The 22,883-nt window shown below is 38.6% G+C and overlaps 1 protein-coding gene across 5 annotated transcripts in view; it reads left to right on the forward strand.

Annotated features, from left to right (window-relative positions):
• The window catches only part of Esrrg (estrogen related receptor gamma), a 519,748-nt gene that overhangs the window by 310,791 nt on the left and 186,074 nt on the right, over positions 1–22,883 (forward strand). The window contains exon 2 of one of the 5 annotated variants that reach the window (XM_042682337.1): positions 3,416–3,550. The exons of the other annotated variants lie outside the window; for them this stretch is intronic. The gene's annotated coding sequence lies outside the window, so the exon portion shown is untranslated. The remainder of the gene's footprint in view (positions 1–3,415; positions 3,551–22,883) is intronic. 5 annotated transcript variants of the gene reach the window in all.

A 22,883-nucleotide genomic window follows, 5' to 3' on the forward strand; every position in this document is an offset into this window, starting at 1 on the left:
CAGGAATGAGGTAAAATGCCAACACTTTTACATTAGCAAAAGTAAATGTTTTAGACACTCTGGGCCTTTTTTTTACATTCAAGTTAAATAGGAGGTGTGCTTTTGAGTGTGCAGTAATGAATAGAAGGATTTATTACTTTGACTAAATTACAGGTGAATATGTTGATAAAGCATCATCGGCTGAGTCTTTGATAAGCATGTACATCCATGCTGTGCATTCTCTGGAGAAATTAGGCTCTGCCTTTTCCACTCCAACTCTATTAAACATCATTTCTGATGTTACAAGATGCAGTTATGTCCTGTGTCAATCGAGGCTCCTTTTTCTTTTTTTCTTTTTTTCTCCAGCAGATGGGTGACAGGCATTCGAAACTTAGCTTATCAGGCTTGTAAAATGCTGGTATGCTGTGCTTAATGTAGTTGGGGCATCTCTAAGTCCCTCTTGAGTTGTGCTGACCCAGACAAACTCCTTTCAAAGAAATCCTTTCAATTTTTCAGGAATGGAATTATAAATTGAGATGCTTTAATGAGAAGATAAATGTATTTGTCCAAGTAATAGTCCAGTTGGAAAAAAAGCAGAGGGAGAGAGAGAGATTGGTTTTGTTCTTCAATATAAACCATTAACTGTCTCAGTCCTACCATTTTCTTTTCTTTGTAATGTGACTCCTACAAATAATTTGGCGTATTCAGATTTGATAAATGATAGTGCAAGAGCAGATTGATTGATTTTGGATTACTATTGATTACTCTCAATGAGATCAGTGTGACACACTCGAATCAATAGTATTCGATTAAGGGAGGCACCAGCGTTCTATACATCCAACAGCAGTGGGGAATTCAGGAACAGAATGTTCAAAAGCTGATAAATTGACAAAGCGTTCAGCCTTAAATAGCCCTTTGTTCAGCACTAGTTCCTTAAAAATATATTTCATTGGAAAGTTCGTTTTTGCAACTCGGGGACCTTTCTGTGGAAGAAAGGTCATCAGTTTTAAGGTTTATTAAATTTTAACTAAAAACAACCAGGCTCCTTTTAGGTATAAAATAATTTAAGGACTTACCGCAGGCAACCTTCATGCTTTTGAGCTGTCGCTCAAAGGTTTCACTCTTTTATGAAGATGTCAATTGTAAACATAAAAATGCATCGCTGGAAATGGAATGGCTTAGGATTCAAAAATGAAATAAAAATTCCTGCCTGAGGAAAAGCACTATAATCAAAATAGGGTGGTCTTAACTTTCTTCAGAAGTGGGCTTGCTTAGGAGCAGTGCTGGAAGGCAGCAAGTAGAGAAACCTTGATCAGGCACAGCCTTCTTCTGCTTTTCCTTCTCATCTGAGCATGCTCCTCCTGTCATTAATACTATATACAAAGAGCTGTGATTAGTGCTGATGCACTGGAGCCTTTCTGTCCTGAAAAAAAAGTTGCAAAGTCGTTAGGAAAAAAAGAAAAGAAATCCATGTTTCCAGTCCTTTAGTCAAGGCTTTAAGGTAGATGTATGTATGTATGTTTGTTTGTATGTTTGTATGTATGCATGTATATATATATATCATCTTCCACCCTGTGAAGTCTTGAACTTGGAATGAAGTCTTGGCTCACAACTTTATATGGTTTTTGTCAAGAAGCTTGCTCCAAAAAGGAACATTATCGTTTTCAGGCTATTGAATATGTAAATGTTTTTACTTGCAAAACCAATGAGATTTTGACCACCACGTGTTTGTAGATTCAAGACCTTATTAGGTTGAAATCTTTTTTGTTTGATTTTTGTCGTGATTTCATGGTTGGGGATCAAAGCCAGGGTTTCATACATGCTAGGTAAGTGTTCTACCACTGAACTAACCTGCCATCCCCAAGCTCAGACTCAAATCTCAAGCTATGCATTGGTAATGTCTCTCAGGTTGATATCAATTATTAAAAAAAAAAACAAAAACCTGAAAAACTGGAGGTGATGGATAGAAATGCAATGAGTGAATACAATTTGAAATCAAGAAATCACCTGTTAAGATATCACGCTCTTTTGTTATTATTGTTGTTCAATGAAAGCCATGTGAAGGTATCCTAATTATATTGGTCAGACCATATGAAACCACTCTTTTGGAAGAACAAAAAAATAGTCACGTATCAACAATTTGGTATGATTTGGCTCGACAATTAAATTTATTTGCATAACTGTTTATATTCTATCATCAAATTGAAAGTGACAACTGATTTTTGTTTTCTGATGGGCTGTATCCGATTATGAGTGACATAGGAAATCTGTCTCCAACCATGGCAAGTACATTGTCATACAATTTGTAGTAATTAGGTCAAGTTTCTCCCTTCTTTCTCACAATTAGAAAGAAGGTTGCCAAAGTAAGGTGATGTGTACACAGTGAAGAAAAGTGTGTAGGTAGTTATCTGTTCTGTTGTTGGGGAACAAAGATGCTTGTGAGGATTTGTGTAAACATTTTGTCTGTTGGAGACCTTGCCACACACAGAGAATAGACACAGTATGTCAGAAAGGTGTACTGACCCCCACCCAAAGGAACTAGTCCATTGGAGAGAGGTAAATACCTTCAAAGGGAACTGGAGAAAGTTGCAAACTCTAATATGTCATCCTTATGTTTATTCATTAAGAGTACCTTAATATGCTAGTGGGGGCCCGTCTTCCTTCCTTTCTGCTTTCCTTTCTTCCTTCCCTTCTTCCTTTTGCTTTCTCTTCCTCCTTCCCTCTTTCCCACCCACCCTCCCTTCTTTCTCCTTTCCTTCCCTTTCCTTTCTTTCTCCCTCCCTCCCTCCCTCCCTCTTTCTTTCTTTCTTTCTTTCTTTTTTCCTTTCTCTGTCTCTCTGTCTCCTCTCTCCCTCCCTCTCTTTTCTTCCTTACCTCCTGTCTTCCCTTTCTTTCTTCTTTCCTTTCTTGCATCTTTGCTTCCTCTCTTTCTAGACAGGGCCTCAAATACTACCTTGTTGGGTTTTTTTGTTGTTGTTGTTTGCTTTTTGTTGCTGAAAGCTGGTGTTGTGCCACTTAAATGATACCTCCACTTCCAGATTTTTGCTGGTTACTTAGAAATGTAAGTCTTCTAGACTTTTTTTTTCCCTATCTGGCTTTGAACTAAGATACTTGGACCTCAGCTTCCTGTGATCTACCAGTGGTCCTCATGTTCATTCAGTAGGAGCACTTTAATATGTGAGTGAGGGTTTTGCTTAACACCCCTCCCCCCTTGAGAAGTATTAAATCTGTGCTCCATTAACCATGCGCACCACTGAGACGTGAGTCTCCCGAGTTGATGGTAGAGACTGGGGTGCTTTATTGGCCACTGCAGCCGGGAAGGGGGGCTTAGGGAAACTGTCCAACAGTGATCCCCGAGCCTCTTCTCTCCCAGATCTGTGGCTGCTGTTAGTGCTGCCCTATGGGGGCAAATAGACCTTTCTTTGCCCACCCGCAGGTGGCAGATGCTGGCTCCCAGCTAGGAAGGAAATCGGCTGGCTGTGTGTGTACAGAGAGGAGGGAGGGGTGCTGGTGCCTCGGGTGGAAATGTGAACACCAAGTGCATCTTGACATGGGGTCGCGTCGGGACTGGGTAAGTTTCTGTTGCCCTGGGTAAACACACGACAGCTTAGATCTTGTGTCTGAGAGGCAGAGGGTGGGCATCTTTTATTGGAACTTGATTGAATGAACGCCTCACACGAGTCCTACTGTCAGGCTTGGAGTTTTCTCTTAGGAGTGCATTCCCCTCCCTCCCCTGCCATCCGTGGCACTGAATCTGATTTATCGCTGGTACAAAGATCAAAAACAGAAATGATTCCTTGGACCTTTGCAGTGCTGGGGTGAGGTAAGGACGAGGCAGTCTTTACAGACATGTCACTATCCTGGCCATCCTGGCCACCGACAAAAGACTCTCTCCTCTGCTCTTCTGGGGAAATTAAATTCTGCAAATAGAAAGGCTAGCCATGAAGTGTGTGAAATGACTGCTTTTAATTGACATATCCTATGGGTAGAGACACAAAGCAGTAGTGCCCATGTTACACTTGATTCGAATTGTTATCTTTTTCTGTCTTCACGTTATTTATTATTATTATTATCATTATTATTATCCTGACTCCCTTCCACCCCCAAAAAAGCATAAAATGCTCAGGAACCTAATTAGCCCAATGGAATCCAGTCTTTCTGTGTGTGTGTGTGTTGGGGGTGGGGGGAAGGAAACAGCAATGGATTGCATTTTTTTGTGGATGGCGAAGGTGGGGCACTGGAGTTTTGCTTGCAAAAAAGAAGCAAGATTTTGCGAGGTGTGCTCCTCCTGGATTCTGGAGCTGTTTCCAGTTCTACACTATAGCTTTTGTCCAGTTTCTCCATTCGTGGGATTTCTCTGAGCAGCGTGAACCATCAGCAGGCTGCTAGTCAGCAGCAGGTGTGAACAACATAAAACAGGATTAACACTGAACCAAAGTGTGTACTAAAAACAGAACTCCGGCCATGCTTTGAAAAGGACTGCGGGAAGGGGAGATAGAAGCCGCTCAGGGCCTGTTCACTCCCTGTTTACTAAACAGTGCTCAATGGGCTATGGAAAAATGCTCTGTTTGGGGGCAGAGAAGGCAGGCAAGGGATCATGTATGCATTCTCTCTTCTTCTTCCCACCTGAACAAGTGTAACTTCTGAAGAACATCATTCTAGAACTTTCAGGGGTGAAACAAAAATGGACTTGGAAACCTTGAACTAGGAACACAGATTCATATTGCGAAGAAATAATCCTTCCCTAGAGATGACAAGTTGGTAGTTGTTTGTTGCATTTCCCATCTCTAAAAATATCGATTAGTTTAGTATGTGTGTGTGTGTGTGTATACGTGCATGTGTGTGTGCACACGTGTGTGTGTATGTGTGGGGGGGCTTAGATAGTTTGTGTTTTCCCTAAAGTAAGTAAACCAGAAATAATTTTATAGATATTTCATTTCCCTTTCAATTAAAAACATTATTGTCTACATATGAAAAAGAAAGCTGGTAAAAAGAATTATAGTTACTGTAGATGCCTCCATGAGTTTGGCATATGGACATTGTATTGAATTTATGACATTTAAGGAACTTTTCCATATCTTGTTTAGGAAAGAAAAAGGTGATGTTTGAAATATCTATTTCCTTTGTTAATAAATCTGGGATATACTATGTATTAGATTAATTCTAGAAGTCTATTTTCTTTATTAGATTGAGACTATTGAGGCTTGATCATATCCAGTAAAATATCTGAAATAAGGAAATACTAAGTCAACCAGTAGGAGAAATTGTAGGTCACACACACACACACACACACACACACACACACACATACATACACAAACACATAAAGTCTATGTAAACTCTTATTTTAACACATGCAAATGTTGTTTTCTCTCGTGTGTGTGTATATATATATATATACATATATAATGTTATAGCACTGATTTTTACTGCTCCAAAATATGTTTAAATATAAACATTTATAAAGATTGATTCTATTGTTCAACATTATCACACTTCTTAAAGTATTTTTGAAGTGCCACAATTCAAAATTTTTAATTCCTTTTCAGCATCCTGATGCTGGATGCTGAAATTACCTTTATTATTTTATATATCCAAGGCTTAATGACTTACTTGTTCCTTCATCCTTAGTGTTTTATATTACTTATTTGCTTATTATTTTTTTATTTTTAAAACAGCAGTCTTGTTACTAATTTAATTCACCAAAATACCCACATTTTTATAAATTCAAGAATCTTATTTTAACTTCATAATGGCTATCACTTACATTTTAATGTTGTTCTTCCCTGGGAATGGCTATTCTATTCTGTTTAGTATTTTTAAACACCTCTGTTATGAACATTAATTTAGTTGTGGGCTCATAGCTTAATGATAGTGAAATCAGATTTAGCAGATATTAGTTTACAATTGATTTCTGAAGTGTATATAACTAACTCTCTGGTGTCAAATTGATTGCTTAAAGTAACTTTACATTTTGCATCGAGAAAGATTACATTCATTCCTTTACAATTTTTTAAATCACTAATCAATTTAGTACCTTTAAATGGCATTTTTTAAAATCATTCCTTCAAAAACATTTGTGGGTGCAGGTAGAGTGTCAGCAACAAAGGTCATGAAATAAAGGATCAAAATGTAGACTGAACATGAGTACCTATCAAAAAAATTATAAATGAGACTTTTTATACTTAACTTTTTAGTTTAAATAAGGATCAGTCTTCAAAAAATAAATTTGGTTTTTAAGCGGATGGGAATTTAGCATCTAGAGCACAGGAGGAAGAGAACATTTAGATCCTTATTCTCAAAGGTTTAACTGGGATTTTCTGGGGCTACGGATCAAACCCACAGCCTCACATGTGCTAGATACACTTTGCCACTGAGCCACCCTTCTAGCCCTGTTAAATCTGGTTCTTCTCTCCTCCTCTAGCTGCTGAGAAGCCTTGAAAATTTCATCACTAAATTATCCTTAAAATCTAAATTGCATATATATGTAAAATATTAAATTATATATATTATATGCAATACCAAATCACCTAGATATATAATAGAATATATGTGATCTTATATTACACACACACATATATATATATATGATATACAAATGCTCTAGAAGATAGTAAAATAAATGATTCCCAGATTGTAGGGAAAGCAAAGAGGATTTATTTGAACTGGAGCTTGAGTTTTTTGACTTTGAAGAAAAGGTTTGCATTAATAAACATCCTAGTCAGAGTAAATGACTATTGAAAATAGCTTTTATTAGGTACCCTTCGCCTTAATCCTGACATCATCTCTCAGCTATTATCTTTGTCCAGCATTCCTGCAAAACTGCCCGGTAGAGTTCCCCAAAGCCTGGGATTTTCCATTTGCCTGAGGACTTGAAGATGGGATTCAAAGTTCTTTCTCTCATCTCTGTGAGCATCTCTTTCTCAGGATGCATTTTACTTAGGTGTTTTACGTATTAGGTTTCTTGGAAGATACAGATTGCTTGGCTTCAGGTCATTAAAATTACTCTCTTTCACATTTTTTAGATGTTTATAATTAAGCCATTAGTGAACTGAGGCAATAAGATTTATATTGGCACCAGTTAAGTTTATAGAAGGATTAAAATCATAGTATCATGGTACCATTGCCAATCAGAATATGCCAGAACTATCTCAAGAGAGTTTTTGTCAAGTGTTTATGCTCAATTAAAATTTATACTGCATGCTACTGAGTGCTTGTCTCATGATATCTTGGCATCATTACGTTGCAAGTTTCCAATTGCAAGTGATCTATATTGTAAATCTTTTTTTTTGTTCCAGTACTACGGGATCACAAACTTTGGAGGGGCTACAGTTTTGGAAATGACAGGAGAAAAATGTGACAAAGAATTATCTCAACTTGAGACCAGCTAATATTTTTCGCAACACCACAACAAGCTATGAAATTATGTCTCGTGCTTGTTTTTTTTTTAAAAAAAATCCAGCACTGCGTATATGGGAAGGGGAATCTTGCTTTTTTGTAGGCTCTGAATCATGAACGGAATCGCCTAACCCATCTTTTCCCTTCATTAGGACTTCTTGCAACTATTTGTGAAAATACTTCTCTTCCCCATAGTCTTTCTCACTTTACCCTATTGCCATGAATCCGCCCCCTCTTTTTTGAAGCTGAAATGAAACCATGAAACTCCATGTGCACTTCTGTATGGAGAGTGCCAGAATATATTCGGAAACCCACTAACAAAGGGACCGCATAAAACATGGAAGGTTGCTGGGGAGCAGGGAGGAAGAGGGCAGCTGGTAATGTATGATTCCTCTGGTCCTGCATGGTAAAGAATTTGTCAGTGCCCCACTTCCACCCCACCCCCAAACCACACACCGCTCCGCATTAGGATGATGATAATGTACCTGGAAGGAAAAGGCAGCCCATGCCCAGGCCGTCAGCCTCAGACAGGGCGCCATGCCATCTGCCCTACCTGCTGCTTTCATGAGTCCATCTGGTGACTACGATCGCTCATTGTAGGCCTCTTCGGAGGCACATTCGGGCTGAAAAGCAGGCAGTGTGAATTATGTAGGTAGCTGGTATAAACAAATAGAGGGAACGGAGAAAGTAACAGGGGAAGGAAGAACCCCGGTCCTTTTGTCCTGGAGGGCTGTAGGATGTAATGCGCAAAAGCATTCGTTTGCGTTGTGGATGTGGATGATGTATAGATCGCTGCGTATAGATGACAAATCAAGGAATCCTATCTAGACTGAGAAAGTATTCCAACTGACTTTGTGCTCACAGGTAGTTTCAGGAAGGGAGACCTCGAGACTCTCAGCATCAAGGAAACTCAGAAAAAGTCACTGATTCAGCAGATGTAAAACAACACTTGCTCAGTCAGTGAACACTGATGTTTTCTCAAGGTGGGGGCGATATCATATTGGACTTTTTAGTGAGATATAGTTTCTGTAGACTTGTTTTGCTTTCCTCTCAGATATAAAGATGTAGAAAACAATAGTTTATTTGTATAGGTGGCCCATCCAAAATGGCTTAATTAACAACTACTGTTTACAAAGCACGTATAGGGGTTCAGGAACACAGGTTGATATTTACTAAATACAAAAGGAATTCCTTCAAATATACAAGTGTGTGTATAACCAGCCTTTGTTCATGAGTCTGGATAAACCACCTGGCCAGCCCATGTCCTAGGAATTGGAGACTGAATGCCCAAAAGAAATGCTTAAAGTGAAAGGTAGGGTCAAATCACTTATTTATATTAAAATGGACTATGAAAAGTTGAATCTAAATGCTTTTTAAAGTCTCCCTGGCAATGTTTTGTATCTATCAAGATTGTTTTTTTTGGGGGAGGGGGTCCGGTCATAGGGCCTGAACTCTGGGCCTGGGGGCTGCCCCTCAGCTCTTCAGCTCAAGGCTAGCGCTCTACCACTTGAGCCATAGCGCCACTTCCGGCTTTTTTTCTTTTTGCTAATGTGGTGCTGAGGAATCGAACCCAGGGCCTCATGCATGCAAGGCAAGCGCTCTACCACTGAGCCACCTTCCTAGCCCCTCTATCAAGATTGTTTTATGAGTTTGTGACTATGAGAAGACCCAGAGAGAGCTCACTTGTATAACAATGATTAAAAATGATAAATGAATGTTTAGAACCCAGATGCAATGGCACTACCCAGACTAAACAATGCCTACCGTATCTAGTAGTTGGTTATAGGAAGCTAGCTATAAGCTCTCATGTTCAGGTAAACCCGAAGGCTTTGTCGTTAAACTAATGTATGATTTTTTTTTTTATCCACAGCTCTCATTTTTACATTATCAATGAAAAATATAGATATGTAGGTACTATTGTATGTAACTAGTTTATTATTCATTCATTCAGTCATTCATTCATTGTTGGTATAAGGCTGAGGCTCAAACTTGGTACCTAATGCTTTTGCTCATTGGCTGGCCCTCTCCCAACTGAACCATGCCTCCAACTCCAAGCCAGTTTATTTTTTCACTGGCCTACCTATAAAAAAGCCACAGCAAAGAGAATGGGTTTGTGAATATCTCCCGATGCTGCACGTTCAAAAAGAAATGCCAGTCACATTGCTCTCATTGCATTTTTCTCAGATAAAATAGTGCTTTAAGGTAATTGATTTATACTCAGTCTCTTTCAGAAACATATTTAGGATAAGTCCTTTTATCTCCATTCAAGACTTTTTTTTCCCAGCATCAAATACAATGAGCTATCTGGCTTGAGCCACACAACTCTGTAAATTTAAGGCCTTCCAATACATTTCAGCTAGTTTTGGCAACCTGGGGTTTATCTCCACCTAGTCAGTTTTGAGCTTCTTACCTCCCAACCTGGTATTTCATCTCTCTCTTGCCCAGCCACACATTCAATACAGCTCCCCCTTAACTACCTTTGAAAATGACCCCTGCCTTATATATCTGTCCAGGATTATTAACAGGAACCTTTAAAAATTCTTCTTAAATTGTCTCGTACACTCATTCATATAGTTGGTGGGATATTGTTTGTCCCTGTAGTTAGGCAAAGGATAAAGTTGTCAGAACGTTGACTGTATCAAAAGTAAGTTACCTTTGATCAGAATAGGAGTTAGCTATCAGCACTGGATTAGACTCACTGTGGAACTGATATCCTCTTGGAATATTGAGAGATATATCAAGGCTCCTTAGCTATTCAAAGCTATCAAATATTTTAGACAATTTTGAAACTCTTTCTCCCTAAGAACACTAAAGTTTTGTGTTTATCATTGTGTGTTGCAGTCACAGTGGCTTGCTGTGCTTGTTTTTCATTTTTCCAATTATTTTTTATTTAACATTTGCAGGGTAGAAGCCCTGTAGGCACAGTTTTATCCCCTTCTCCGTTCTGATATGAGGGTATTCAGTTTCTCTGACTTCATCTGGATAGGACTGTGGAAATTCACACGACGAGATTATCAGACCATGCATGGACTTGAGTCCACTGTGGCAGGAAGAGCACATGTTATTCTGAGGTACCACCAAACATGTACATCTCAACAGGGGGAGCCTTGAGTCAGTTTATTTCTATGGCATGACAGCAGGAACTTAGGAAAACAACACACCTCAGCACATCATGTCTGTTATGTCTACTTTTTGTTATTGTTATTGTTGCTGTTGCCATTTTAGTGTTTTTCTTTCTAGTCTTATAAGTCTAGACACATTTAATCTGGATATTAATTTCATTCCTTTGGATCTACATTTTCATTGATGGTTTATTTAAAGATACACACATCAAATTGTTTTGTTTTACTTTAATTTTATTATTGTTATTTTTAAATGCTGATATAGTTGCTTGAAACTCAGGGTCTGGGTGCTATTCCTTAGCTTTTTCACTCAAGGTTGGTGCTCTGCCATTTGAGCCACAGCTTCACTTCTGGGTTTTTGGTGGTTACTTAGAGGTAAGAATCTCATGGACTTCCCTGTCTAGGTTGGCTTTGAACTGTGATCCTCACATCTCAGTCTCCGGAATGGCTAGGATTATAGGCATGGGCCACTGGTATCCATCCTCACTATGCACACACATTTGTTAAGAAGTTTGATAGAGAAAATGTCAGAATTTTGTCAAAGAGACACCCAGAAGGATATCAATTAGAGTTACTCTTTGCTCATCAGAATGATGACTTTATAATTGCGTAGTAAATCAGTGTGTCTATTTTTTTTTTTTTTTTTGGTCCGGTCATGGGGCCAGAACTCTGGGCCTGGGCGCTGTCCCTCAGCTCTTCAGCTCAAGGCTAGTGCTCTAGCCACAGTGCCACTTCTGGATTTTTTTCTTTTTGCTTATGTGGTGCTGAGGAATCGAACCTAGGGCCTCAGGCATGCAAGGCAAGCGCTCTACCACTGAGCCACCTTTCCAGCCCCTGTGTCTAATGTTTGTTGTTATTGTTGTTGTTGGTTGGGGGCCTTGAACTCAGGGCCTGGGCCCTGTCCCTGAACCTCTTTGTGTGCCAGGCTAGAGCTCTACTACATGAGCCACAGCTCCACGTCTGGTTTTTGAGTGGTTAATCAGAGATCAGAGTTTCAAGGGGACTTTTCTGCCTGGCCTAGCTTTAAACCTGATTCTCAGATCACAGCTTCCTGAGTGGCTAAGATTGCAGGTGTGCCAGCTAATGATTTCTTTAAAAATAAAATAAAACAAAGAAAAGAATGCAAAGAAAAATATTTGCATAGCCAGTATACATCTCAAAACGAAAACTCCTTTTAGTGGTCTCCTTACACTTTGCTGTGGACAGTTAAGTGAAATCAGATCTATTTATGGCAGGCTGGCTACTTTAAATACTGCTGTCTAATGCAGCTATGGTATTATTAATGATACAGGTTAAGTAGCAAATAGTAGCATCTATGTTACTTTTAATAGCCTCCCATAAAGAACTTCATTATCCCATTCATAAAAAAAAGAGAAAGACAGAGACAGAGAGAGAGATGGCACAGTAAATCACAGATATTTTTATGGCTGCCTAACTGGGGAGGTAAGGTGACCATTTGGGTGTTCCCAAAGCAAGGTTCATAAATAGAATGGTATTTATTTAAGCATGGAAAGCAGTGTGGCCTGGTCATCTTTTGTTCTAGGCTATCACACTGAGTTCTGGGCATGATGTGATGCTAGATTCCTTTCATTTCTTTCAAGGTAGAAAAAAACCTAGCTATATGTGACAGGAAAAAGGCTCATAGTAAAAAAAAAAAGAGCGGGAGATAGGTCCACTGATGAGCGCAAACAGAAGGAACAGCATTTGTGCACAAGGATGAAGTAGTTAAGGAAAATCTACCAGCAATGTTCTACTACCAAGATTGTACAGAAGGTTGGGCTGTTAATCTCAGGTTTCCCGACTGAGTGTCGAATTGGTTTATACATACATATATATATATATACAGATATATATATATATATCTGTATATATATATATATATATATATATATATATATATATATATATATATATATATATTGCATTTTATTTTGGGAGCCAAGATAGTCTGGTGCAGACTGTGTGGGTTTGAAAGCCCGAGAAATTTATGCTGCAGCTTAAAGTATGTTAAGCAAAAAGTGCTTGGCCGAGAGCAGGCACTCAATAAATATTTCACAGGCCCCCTCCACCCACCAGATTTTGCTGTTAATAATGGGGTTGTTAGTAGCACTAGAGAGAAAGTACAAAACTGAGATTTCACTTCTCAAAGCCAAATTAGCTTCTTACCTCAACCGACAAATTCTGAAGTTGAAATGAGTCATAATAAGGATTAGTCAGGGAAGCTTGAATTGAACCTATTTCTCTTGCATGTGTGAGCCCTTATCAGTCTCCTACTACTTATAATTGCTGGCTTCACTTTCTGGAATTAGCAAAGAAGAAAGCAAAGTAAAGACAGAAACCAAGCCCCTTGCCGGTTTCTTTCTGGCCAGAAATGTTAGGGAAGAATAGGACTGTAAAATATAATAATAATAATAGATTCCTGCCTATTATTGTTGTTGTTATTGTTATTGTTATTATTTGTGTAGAAACAACAACCAGTGTCTACCAAGGAGAAATTCTAGGTTCTAGCAGATTACCTATTCTTTTATCTTTAGCTGTGCCTCTTTTGTAAAGCAAGGGAATGGCTTGGCTTTTATATTGATTAATGCTGGCACACCTGACTCTAGGAGTCCTTTACAAGTCTTATGGATCAGTAGTGGAAGAGTACAGATCCCATTTGTAAGGGTGTGAACAAAGTAGTGTGTAATGACACAGAAGGGACAGAGAAAGGAGGAAAGACAGAAGGAGAGGAAGAAAGGGAGAGGAGGAGGGGAAGGATCAGAAAGACAGAGAGACAGACAGAAAGAGAGAGTTCTTAAGCAATTTTGGGTTTCAAGTCAGTTTTCTTTAGAAAGCATAAAGTGAGTTTTCTTTGGAAAGCATTCTATCTAATGATCAGGCTGATTTTATCCTCTTGAGGTAATCTTTTATTTATCTGATAAAATGCTTAGAAAGTAATTTGTCAGGGGAACATCTTGTTACTGTAAATTTGCTGAATATACAATAAAAATTGCCATATCACAGATGGGAAAATGAAGAGCTTAAGAAACCAAAATAGCCGGAGTCATCTTTGTTTGATTTTTCAGATTTTTCCTTTTAAAACAAACACTTCACAAAACTCCCAGTTTAATAAGAAGCATCTGAGTGTGTGTGTGTGTGTGTGTGTGTGTGTGTGTGTGTGTGTGTGTGTGTGTGTGTGTGTGTGTGTGTGTGTGTGTGTGTGTGTGTGTGTGTCTAGGGAAACCATCCCCCAAACTAAGAGTGCATAATAGAAGAAGCTGATAATAGTAGATATTGGTGCCTACTACTGTCTCCCTCGACCAACAATGACTGATACATCCATTAAATTTCAGTCCAGGCTGATTGACTGAGTGGATTTATATAAATTAAAAAAATACAGGTCAGATGCCTTTTCTGATAGAGTGTAAATGAGAAAGAGGAATATTCCTTTAATCTTCAAAGGAAGAAATCCATACGCAAGGCTTTCTCATCAATAAAGGAGGACAGCATCACTCTTGCAGGCTTTGTCCCATAAGTTTTAGTTGATAGACAAATAGTACACCAGGCTTTCCCCCAGTGTTTCCGCAGGAGGCAATTTCTAAATTAGCATATGTGGTGAAGATTTTTCCCAGCTTGTGTGGCAGTTTGTTCATGTGCTTTCTAGAGAGGAAAGGGGTAGGAATCTAGTTCCATTTTTATTTCCAGTGTAACAAGTGAAAACAGCATTAGTTAAGGAACAATGACTTTTATTCGTACTCATTGTCACTGCCTCATGTCCATTTGTCCATTGAAATGAGCCACTTATCATTCTTCCAGGATTTTCCTCTTTCAATATCAAGAGTTATGAAAGGAAAATTCCATTTTTTTCCCCTGGCCTTCCATGACAGGCAGACTGAAGATTGTGGTCATTTGGATTAAAAACATATCCATCACCACCAGCCGGCAGGTTATTACGATGTCTCCTTTGAATATATGAATGCATAGACTGCATGGTGGAAGTCTAAGAATGCCAACTTTTTAGATAAATAATTATCCCATTGGTGATGTACAGCGTATTGTTGCCATATTTTCTCACTTTTACAACATTCTTGCCCTTATCACCCATAACATAAATCTTTTGCTTTCATATTTAATAAAACTACCAGGGCACCAACCCCCTGTTACCCAGTACACTCAACCAATCACACAGCATCATTTGACTGTCATTACTTGTTTTTATTTGTGACACATATTTTAGTAGACTGTCTCGTTTAAGCTTGACAGCACAGTTGATACAGCAAAGGCAGGTAAATAAGCAGATGACCTTACTTAGGTGCTACCTATGACCTCTGCCTGCAGCCCTCAGTTCCTGAGGTTCCAAGTCCAGAAAGATGAATGGAGGAATGAAGTTCTCAGCATCAGTCAGTGGTATTATCTGAGACTGCTCATCTGTCAGCTGAATTTTGGAGGTGGGGAAAAATATGTATAGGCTAGAAATATGTAGTAGCCATGTCTCAAGAGACTCATTTCTCCTTAGCCATACTTCCCCGAGTCACAGATTCTTAGCTATAGGAGATGGGAGCATTCTTCCATGTCTCATGTATAAGATCTGAGAATTGCTGAACCAGATGCATTGCCTCAATTCCCATTTTTTCTCTGATCTCTGTATCTTCCTAACCACCTCAGTTTTCTTATCTGGAAAGTGACTGCTTATCCACTGACCATTACTTACTACTTATTTATTGGCTTTTCCAGTAAAAGAACAGATCCAGCTCTGTGGGTGGGATCAGCACCAGATCAGATGTGTTCCAGGACACTTGAAATCATGACTATCTGATTAGTTAGCTACTGGGCAACAATGGCAGAGAATTTCTTGACGTGTCTTTTTCTTCTCAATGACTCTTCCTTGGCTTTGGAAAATAAAAAGAACTAGCTTTATTTTGCTTCTGGAAAACAGACAGTGACTGTCAGGGTAGAACCTCACCTAAGCAACCTGGGTTCTGGGATGTGACTGCAGAGCTCGTGATCTGGAGAACGGTTGTCTTCACTACTTTGTATGACACAGGAATCACACAAAGGTAGTTTTCATGTCTTTTTTCCCCCCAGAAATACTCGTCCTCATTCATAAAAATCACTTGTTATTCCTGAGGCGATAAGAGTTAAATTTCAAGTGCACTGAGATGTCTGGTTTTCCATGTGCTTAGTGCCTATGATGGTCAAATGTAGTTGTAAGATGTTGTCTCTAGATGTAAGTCCCTCAGATTTTTGTAGCTGTTATCCAAGTGAACTATGACTCATTAGGTTTGTCTTGCATTATACATTACTTCCATCACACACACACACACACACACACACACACACACACACACACACACACACACACACACACACACACACACACACACTTCTTTGTGTAGCTTTCCTTGTGTATGTGACAGTCCTAGGGTTTGCGCTTAGGGCTTAGGTGCTATCCCTGAGCTTTTTTTCTAGTGTTCTACCACTTGAGCCACTGCTCCACTTCTGGCTTTTTTTGTGTGATTAATTAGAGATAAGAATCTCATAGACTTGGCTGTTTCTGGCTGGCATTGAACCATGATCCTCAGATCTTAGTCTCTCAAATACCTGGGATTACAAACATGAGCCAGCCTCTTTTTGTAGCTTTTTGACCTTCCATGAAAGACCACAAGTTCCTTTGGGAAAAGCCCTTGTAGCCTTCCTTCCCAGCCAGGACCATGCCTCGCACAGAGTGAATACCACAGATGTGTGAACTGACTGAATGGAAACTGTGCTATAATTTGAGTTTACCACATTAATCTCAGGCCCTGAGAAATTAAGTCTTTTTTCTTGCCATACCATGAACTAATAATGGTGGGAAATTAATCAATCTCAGATTACACTTCCTAAAGTTTTCATCAAACACAATCCACCTCCAAATTCAAAAGATGAGTCATGTTTTTGTGAGGTAATTCATGTTAATAGAGATTTAGATTTCAAAGTGACAAAGATTTGGTTCAAAATTGAATTACTGTATTGTCAAAAATAGTATATAATTTTAGAAATAATTTAACTTTGCATCATGTGTTAAGCTTTTCAAAAAATTTTAGGTCTTTTTTTTAATTTCCAATTCCTGTATGTTACATAGGATGGTACCATAGATTGGTACTGCCATTTTAATAATTAGGTAAGTGAGACACAGTAAATTAATATGCATTAATTAGACATACCAATACACTTAATTGATCACAGCAGATAAGTGGTCAGGAAGTTCGACTTACTATCTAACTCCAGTTTTCCCTGATGTGAAATGAATCCATTTTATCTTATTAGAAAATAATCATTTCATCAGGTGAATGGTAATCATGATTCAGTCTTTTTTCTATGATATAAATAATCACAATATTTTCTGGGTTGTTAATATACATTGAGTTTTCAATGCCATTCTTTGTTCTTAGGCAATTAAAAATCAAGACATTTTTTCTTTACTTCATATTACTTTAGTCATGTTTTTGTTTTGAGTTCAAATAGACAGGACGGGAACATCTTATTATTATTTACTTAATATACAGTTGTTTAAGGAAAAAAACTATAGAAAAGTAATAAATTTAGGAGATTAAAGGTGTAGACCACAATTGCATATTATGTTGACTGTTATTAAATCTTTTTGTCATTTTGTTATGCAGAGGAAATTTAAACATTAATAATTCAAGCTGGATTTGTAGCTCTACCACAGCCCCATTTCTTCATCTGTAACATGAAAATGTAACTTACCGAAAAGAATTGTCTTGATAACCATTGGAGACCTATAACATCTTTCTCCAACCATAGAAGAAAAAAATATCATCTTGACAATCCCATTGGTCTCCAAGACATGTCTGGAGAGAATGTTCTCAAATCTATCTGCACAGCTTCTTCATGATCTTTGCATCCTGCTCTCTAGAGCAAGATACACACACACACACACACACACACACACACACACACACACACACACACACACATATTACTTTGTCAAAAATTTTAGCTTGGCTGAAATTATATATGTTATGGGTGGATTATCAGAGGTGCAAAAATGTTTTGATGTTGCTCATAGTATTTTTTGTACTTTTTTTGGTGGTACTTGGTTTTAAATTTATGCCCTCATGTTTAGTAGGCAAGTACTCTACCACTAAGCTATACTTGTCACCCTTTCCTCCTTTCTTCCTCTATCATCACTGTAGTTCAGCTCTTTCTTGGCTTCCTAGTTGGGCCTTAATTCAAAGAGGTGATGGATTTCTATTTATGAAATTTCAGGCCTAACACATCATAGGAATGAGTTAATGAATGAATGCACAGCATTGGAGCCTACCGTGTCTTTAATGAAAACTAAATTTTGGTCCTGTCTCTTTTCTTTTGAGTTATCATCAATGATTTTCCATTGCTGCCAAAGTGATACATAATTTGTGTAGTATGGTATTCCACCATCTTGCTTTGCTTGATTTTCCAGACCCATTGCTAATCCTAAATCCCTGAGTGAGCATAAAAACCAACTTCATTCTCTATACCTTCCCTGCAGGTCATTATCCCCATCTAAAAAGCTTCTTTTCCTCTGAGCCCACACCATCCTTCTTAACCAAGTGCTCTCTGCATGTATTTCCATTTCATCTCCACAATTGTCAGCATCACATACCTTCCAGTGAGAAGATTGGGTTATTGAGACTTACAGTTAACATGTCAGAGCTACCTTTAATAAGTGACATTTGTAGGTGAACTCAAATCCTGGGTCTTCTAATTTAAAATTTTTAAAGTTATCTTGCTACTTAATGAGTAGACTTTTTTTTTTTACTTTATTTTACATCAGATCTTTTCATAGGCTTATTGGCACTGAGGAGAATTTTAACTAACTTTCCTATGCTTGTTTTAGCTCACTGGTCATTGAGATGTGTATGGTACCTTACAGATTTTTATGAACAAAGTTTAGTTTAGGATATTAGTAGTCTGACATTTATTCTCTACAGTTTCCTTTTGGGGTGGGGGGAAGGCTGTGTGAATCTATAGTTCTTCATAATACAAGTAAGCATAGGGTTAAAATTTAGGAATATGAAACATGGAAACATGCTCAGGTGGAAGGATAGAAACATAAGCATATACATGAAGAACACTGTCTTTTTTAGGGGACCGGGGGGCTTGGAATATAGTTCTATGGAGAGGTGTTTACCTCAGCAAAGCTCTGGGTTCCATCTCCAAAATTGAAAAAAAAATTGCTTTTTAAAAAGTGAGATTGTAGCCAGGCACTGATCCTTCATGCCCGTAATCATAGCTACCGTTCAAAACCAGCCTGGGAGGGAAGTCCCTGAGACTTTTAGCTCCAATTAACCACTAGAAAACCAAAACCCGAAATGGAGCTGTGGCTCAAAGTGTTAGAGCACCAGCCTTAAGCCAAAGAGTTCAAGGAGAGTGCCCAGGCCCTGAGGTTGACCCTCCCCCCACCAAAAAAATAATTGTAGAATTAGACCCATAGTTTTGTGTGAAACTCAAAGCGTATCAGAAAGCCTGGCTGGAGAAGTGAGGCTCAGTTGAGCTTTTTACTGATGAGTAGGAGCTGGTCAGAAAATGAGGCCAAGGACAGGATAGATAGGATGCACACAGGGAGGAGGAAAAACTGTTGAAAAGCATAAGCAAAAATGAACTGCAAATCCGGAAGCATTTATTGTGTAGATCGAAGGTTCAAAGTTCCCTTTTCTGCTAACAATGCCATCTAGGTATTTCAAGTTAAGAAACAGCTGGAAAGTGAGCAGTAGATTTGTGGGGTGTGTGTGTGTGTGTGTGTATGTGTGTGTGTGTGTGTGTGTGTGTGTGTGTGTGTGTGTGTGTGGAGAGAGAGAGAGAGAAAGAGAGAGAGAGGGAGAGAGAGAAAATAAAAACCCTCTCTTGTTCTAGATAAGCACTGGTTGATCGACCAGTTTTTTTTTATTCTAGAACTTTACCAACCAGACTTTTGTAGCATATACTTTAGAACTCTAGCTTGTTTTTCTACTTCATTTCTCCAAGTGTTCTTTTATTTTCCTCCCTACCCTTCTCTACTCTTTCTGAATATATATATATATATATACATCATAATTTTCCCTAGAGAAATATATTTATGGGTGACAATCATACCTGTGATAAATATAAATACTTTCAAAAATATATCAGAATCTCTCCGATTATTTACTGAAACTTCAGGACAAAACTTCAGTTCATTTTCTATAGACTAATAATTCTTCCCAATGCTCATAGAAATATTAAGTAGTGAGCTAGTAATCAAAAAGCACCTATCAATATCCAAAATTTAATTTTTCCCCATTTTCTATTGTAGGCTTGGGAATCTTTATGTACTGTTGCCTTTAGAGATAACAAATTTTCACAGACTTAGAAGGCAATAAAATATATTTAACACTAAATCTTTACTGAGCATAGTTTAATCTTTCTCTGATGCAGGAAGCACTTTATAATTTTATAGCCCTGCAGGCTCATTATTGTGAATGCCGGTTATTATACGGGGTAAAAGATAGAGGACATCAAAAGTATCTACTCATGAAATCTTAGATGGAAAAAGGTTAGTGTGTATTTATCCATATACATCTCCTTACTTTCAAACATGCATTTTTCCTCACTTTTCATTTCTCCAAGTATTCTTTGTATTTTCTACCAACTCTTCTCTTCTTCTTTCTGAATATATACATCACCCTCTTGAATTTCCTTAACAAAAACCCAATTTCAGGCTTTCTCAGTGTGAAAACCATGACAAAATGATTTTATAGCCAGTTTTGAAAGTGACTAAAACTTGACAACAATTGTGTTTTATGACAACCTTCGCTTTCATGTCCCTGGCCTACTTTTATATCATCAGTTTTGGGTTTTTTTTAACCCCCAAATATGAACAATTTTGTACCTCTGCATTGGATGAAAACAAATCCCCTTTTCCAGGAATACATTTTAATGGAAGACAGTCTGGTTCTCTTAAGTCACCAGAGCCTTAACACTTTAACTCTATAATATTCAATTTCTCACTCACTGAGAACCAAAGCCTTTTTTTTTTTTTTTTGTGGGCTGTGTTCATAAAGGTTGGGGAAGAATTAGTATTATGGAACTAAACCAGATTAAGGGGGAATGTGAATTAGATTTGGTAACAGATGGTGCTGTGGAAATTACAGGCTCTTCGCGAATGGCTGGGTGCTCTGTCTCTCCTGTTCCCACACTTGATAGACGGGTATAAATCACAGCAATCCTGTCTTGACAGCCAATTTCAAGAATTTGATCTGGTTAAAGACATAGCTTTCCTGCTCCACTCACCAAAACCTACTTCTTCTTCTTTTTTTTTTTTTTTTTTTTTAACACAGCATCTTGTCATATTTAGAAAAGTGGTCTCACCTGTCTCTCCTTAATGAAAATTTTCTTACTGTTTTAGCTCTTTAGTGTTAATTACTTTTTCATTCAGCCTGAATTTTCCTAATATCACTGAGGGATTTTTTTTTCCCTTTCTCCCCGCCCCCCCCCCCCCCCCCCCCGCTCCTCCCCAACTGGTTTTTTATTCACACATATGTTTTTATTATTTTTTCAAAAAATGCTTTGCATTGTCAGACTTCCTGTCAGAAGCATTATTTGGTAATTGCTATTTGAAAATCCTAATTACCAAAATCATTATCATAAGGAGACTTTAATGTGATACAATCCCAACTCAGGAAAAAAAATAAAAACAAAACACAACTTTCAAGGTGTCAGAAGCTATCACTAAATAGAGCAATTATTTGGACAAAATTGCATAAAAAGTTATTTTTACTTAGAACCAGTTTGCTTCTAGATTGGCCCTTGGAAAGATCCAGGAAATCAGAACTAAAAACAGTCTCCTCCCAATGCAAGACCTCTAAATGAGAGGCTGGAAATATTGAACAAATTGCATGGCCCCCTTCCATGCTGGCCCTCCGGTCTGCATGCTCAGGAGACAAGTCCCGGGGTTGCCTTTAACAAATCCACGTGTGGCATTGAACTCGAGACCTATCAAGGAAAAGGAAATAAGAAGAGAGGGAAAAATCACTCCAAAAATGAAGAGAAGATTCTTTGAGCCAGCCACGAACAGTTGGTAGAAATGAAGCCTCCTACTGGCAGTCAAATCAAATGTAGTAACAACTCAAAGGCTCCCTGCTGCTTGCTGACAGCGTGGTGTCCCAAGCTGGGACAAACATTCACTTAAACACTGATTGCAGCGAATTGCCCTTTCCACCAATGCCTCCCACCCAATAAAATAAAATAACATAAATAACAAATAGTAATAATAATGAGCCCAAAAAGAGAAGCCTTGTAGGAAAAAGAAAACAGTAACAAGACTCCTATTTCCCAGCTCCCCCCAGCTTTTTGTCCCTTTGTAGCCCCCCCCTGGGGAGTGATTTCCCTGTTGAACATAGTTGTAGTTTCACTATGAATTGTATCATTATTCCTCCACACATACACACACACACATGCATGCACACATGCAGGCCCACAGACATGAACAGATGCACACACATATGTACAGACACACAATCACAGACATGCACACACACACATGCATACACTCAGTTACACACATGGCTCTGCTTGGCAGCAGAGTATGCTTTTATGCCAGGACATTTGCTCTCTGAGTCTTTATCATCTTACTCAGAGGCCTGTGTTTTGTTTTGGTTGGTTGATCGTGAGGCTTGAACTCAGGGCCTAAGTGCTGTCCCTTAGCTCTTCAGCTCTACCACTCTGAGCCACAGCACTCCTGGTTTTCTGGTGGTGAATTGGAGATAAGAGTCTCACAGGCCTTACTGCCCTGGCTTTGACCTTTGAGATCTCACTCTCCTGACTAACTAGGATTACAGGCATGAGCCACCAGCACCTGGCCAGAGTGCTTTTCATTTGAGTTTTGTCAGGAAGTATGGTAGCAAATCCTCTTTACAAATGAGGAAAGTAAAGGGGGGTCTTGTAACTTGCTTTACCTTAACCAGTGCCAGTGCCAGAGAGAATCCTGCCTTCTTATTGGGCTGCCAGAAAGCTAGGCAAAAGAGAAGACAGGCAAGCTCTAAGAACAGTGGAAGTCTTTGTCTTTATTTACTTATTTATTTGTTGGTCATGGGACTTGAACTCTGGTCTTGGGCACCTCAGCTCTTCAGCTCAAGGTGAGCCTCTACTGCTTGAGCCACAGCCATCACTTCCAGTTTTCTAGTGGTTTATTGGAAATAAGAGTCTCGTGGACTTTCCTGCCCAGGCTGGCTTTGAACTATGATCCTCAGACCTCAGCCTTCTGAGTAGTAAGGATTACAGGCGTGAGCCACTGATGCCTGGCATGTCTTTTTATTTTTAATTAAAGTCAGTTATTTGGAATAATAAATGAGATTTAGAAAGTTTCTTCTGCTGGTTTGTGTTTGGACCTGTGAGTAGGCCACACAG

Source organism: Dipodomys spectabilis, unplaced genomic scaffold (assembly GCF_019054845.1).
Source record: "Dipodomys spectabilis isolate Male_0828 unplaced genomic scaffold, ASM1905484v1 ptg000069l, whole genome shotgun sequence".
In the NCBI taxonomy this organism is placed as follows: Eukaryota; Metazoa; Chordata; class Mammalia; order Rodentia; family Heteromyidae; genus Dipodomys; species Dipodomys spectabilis.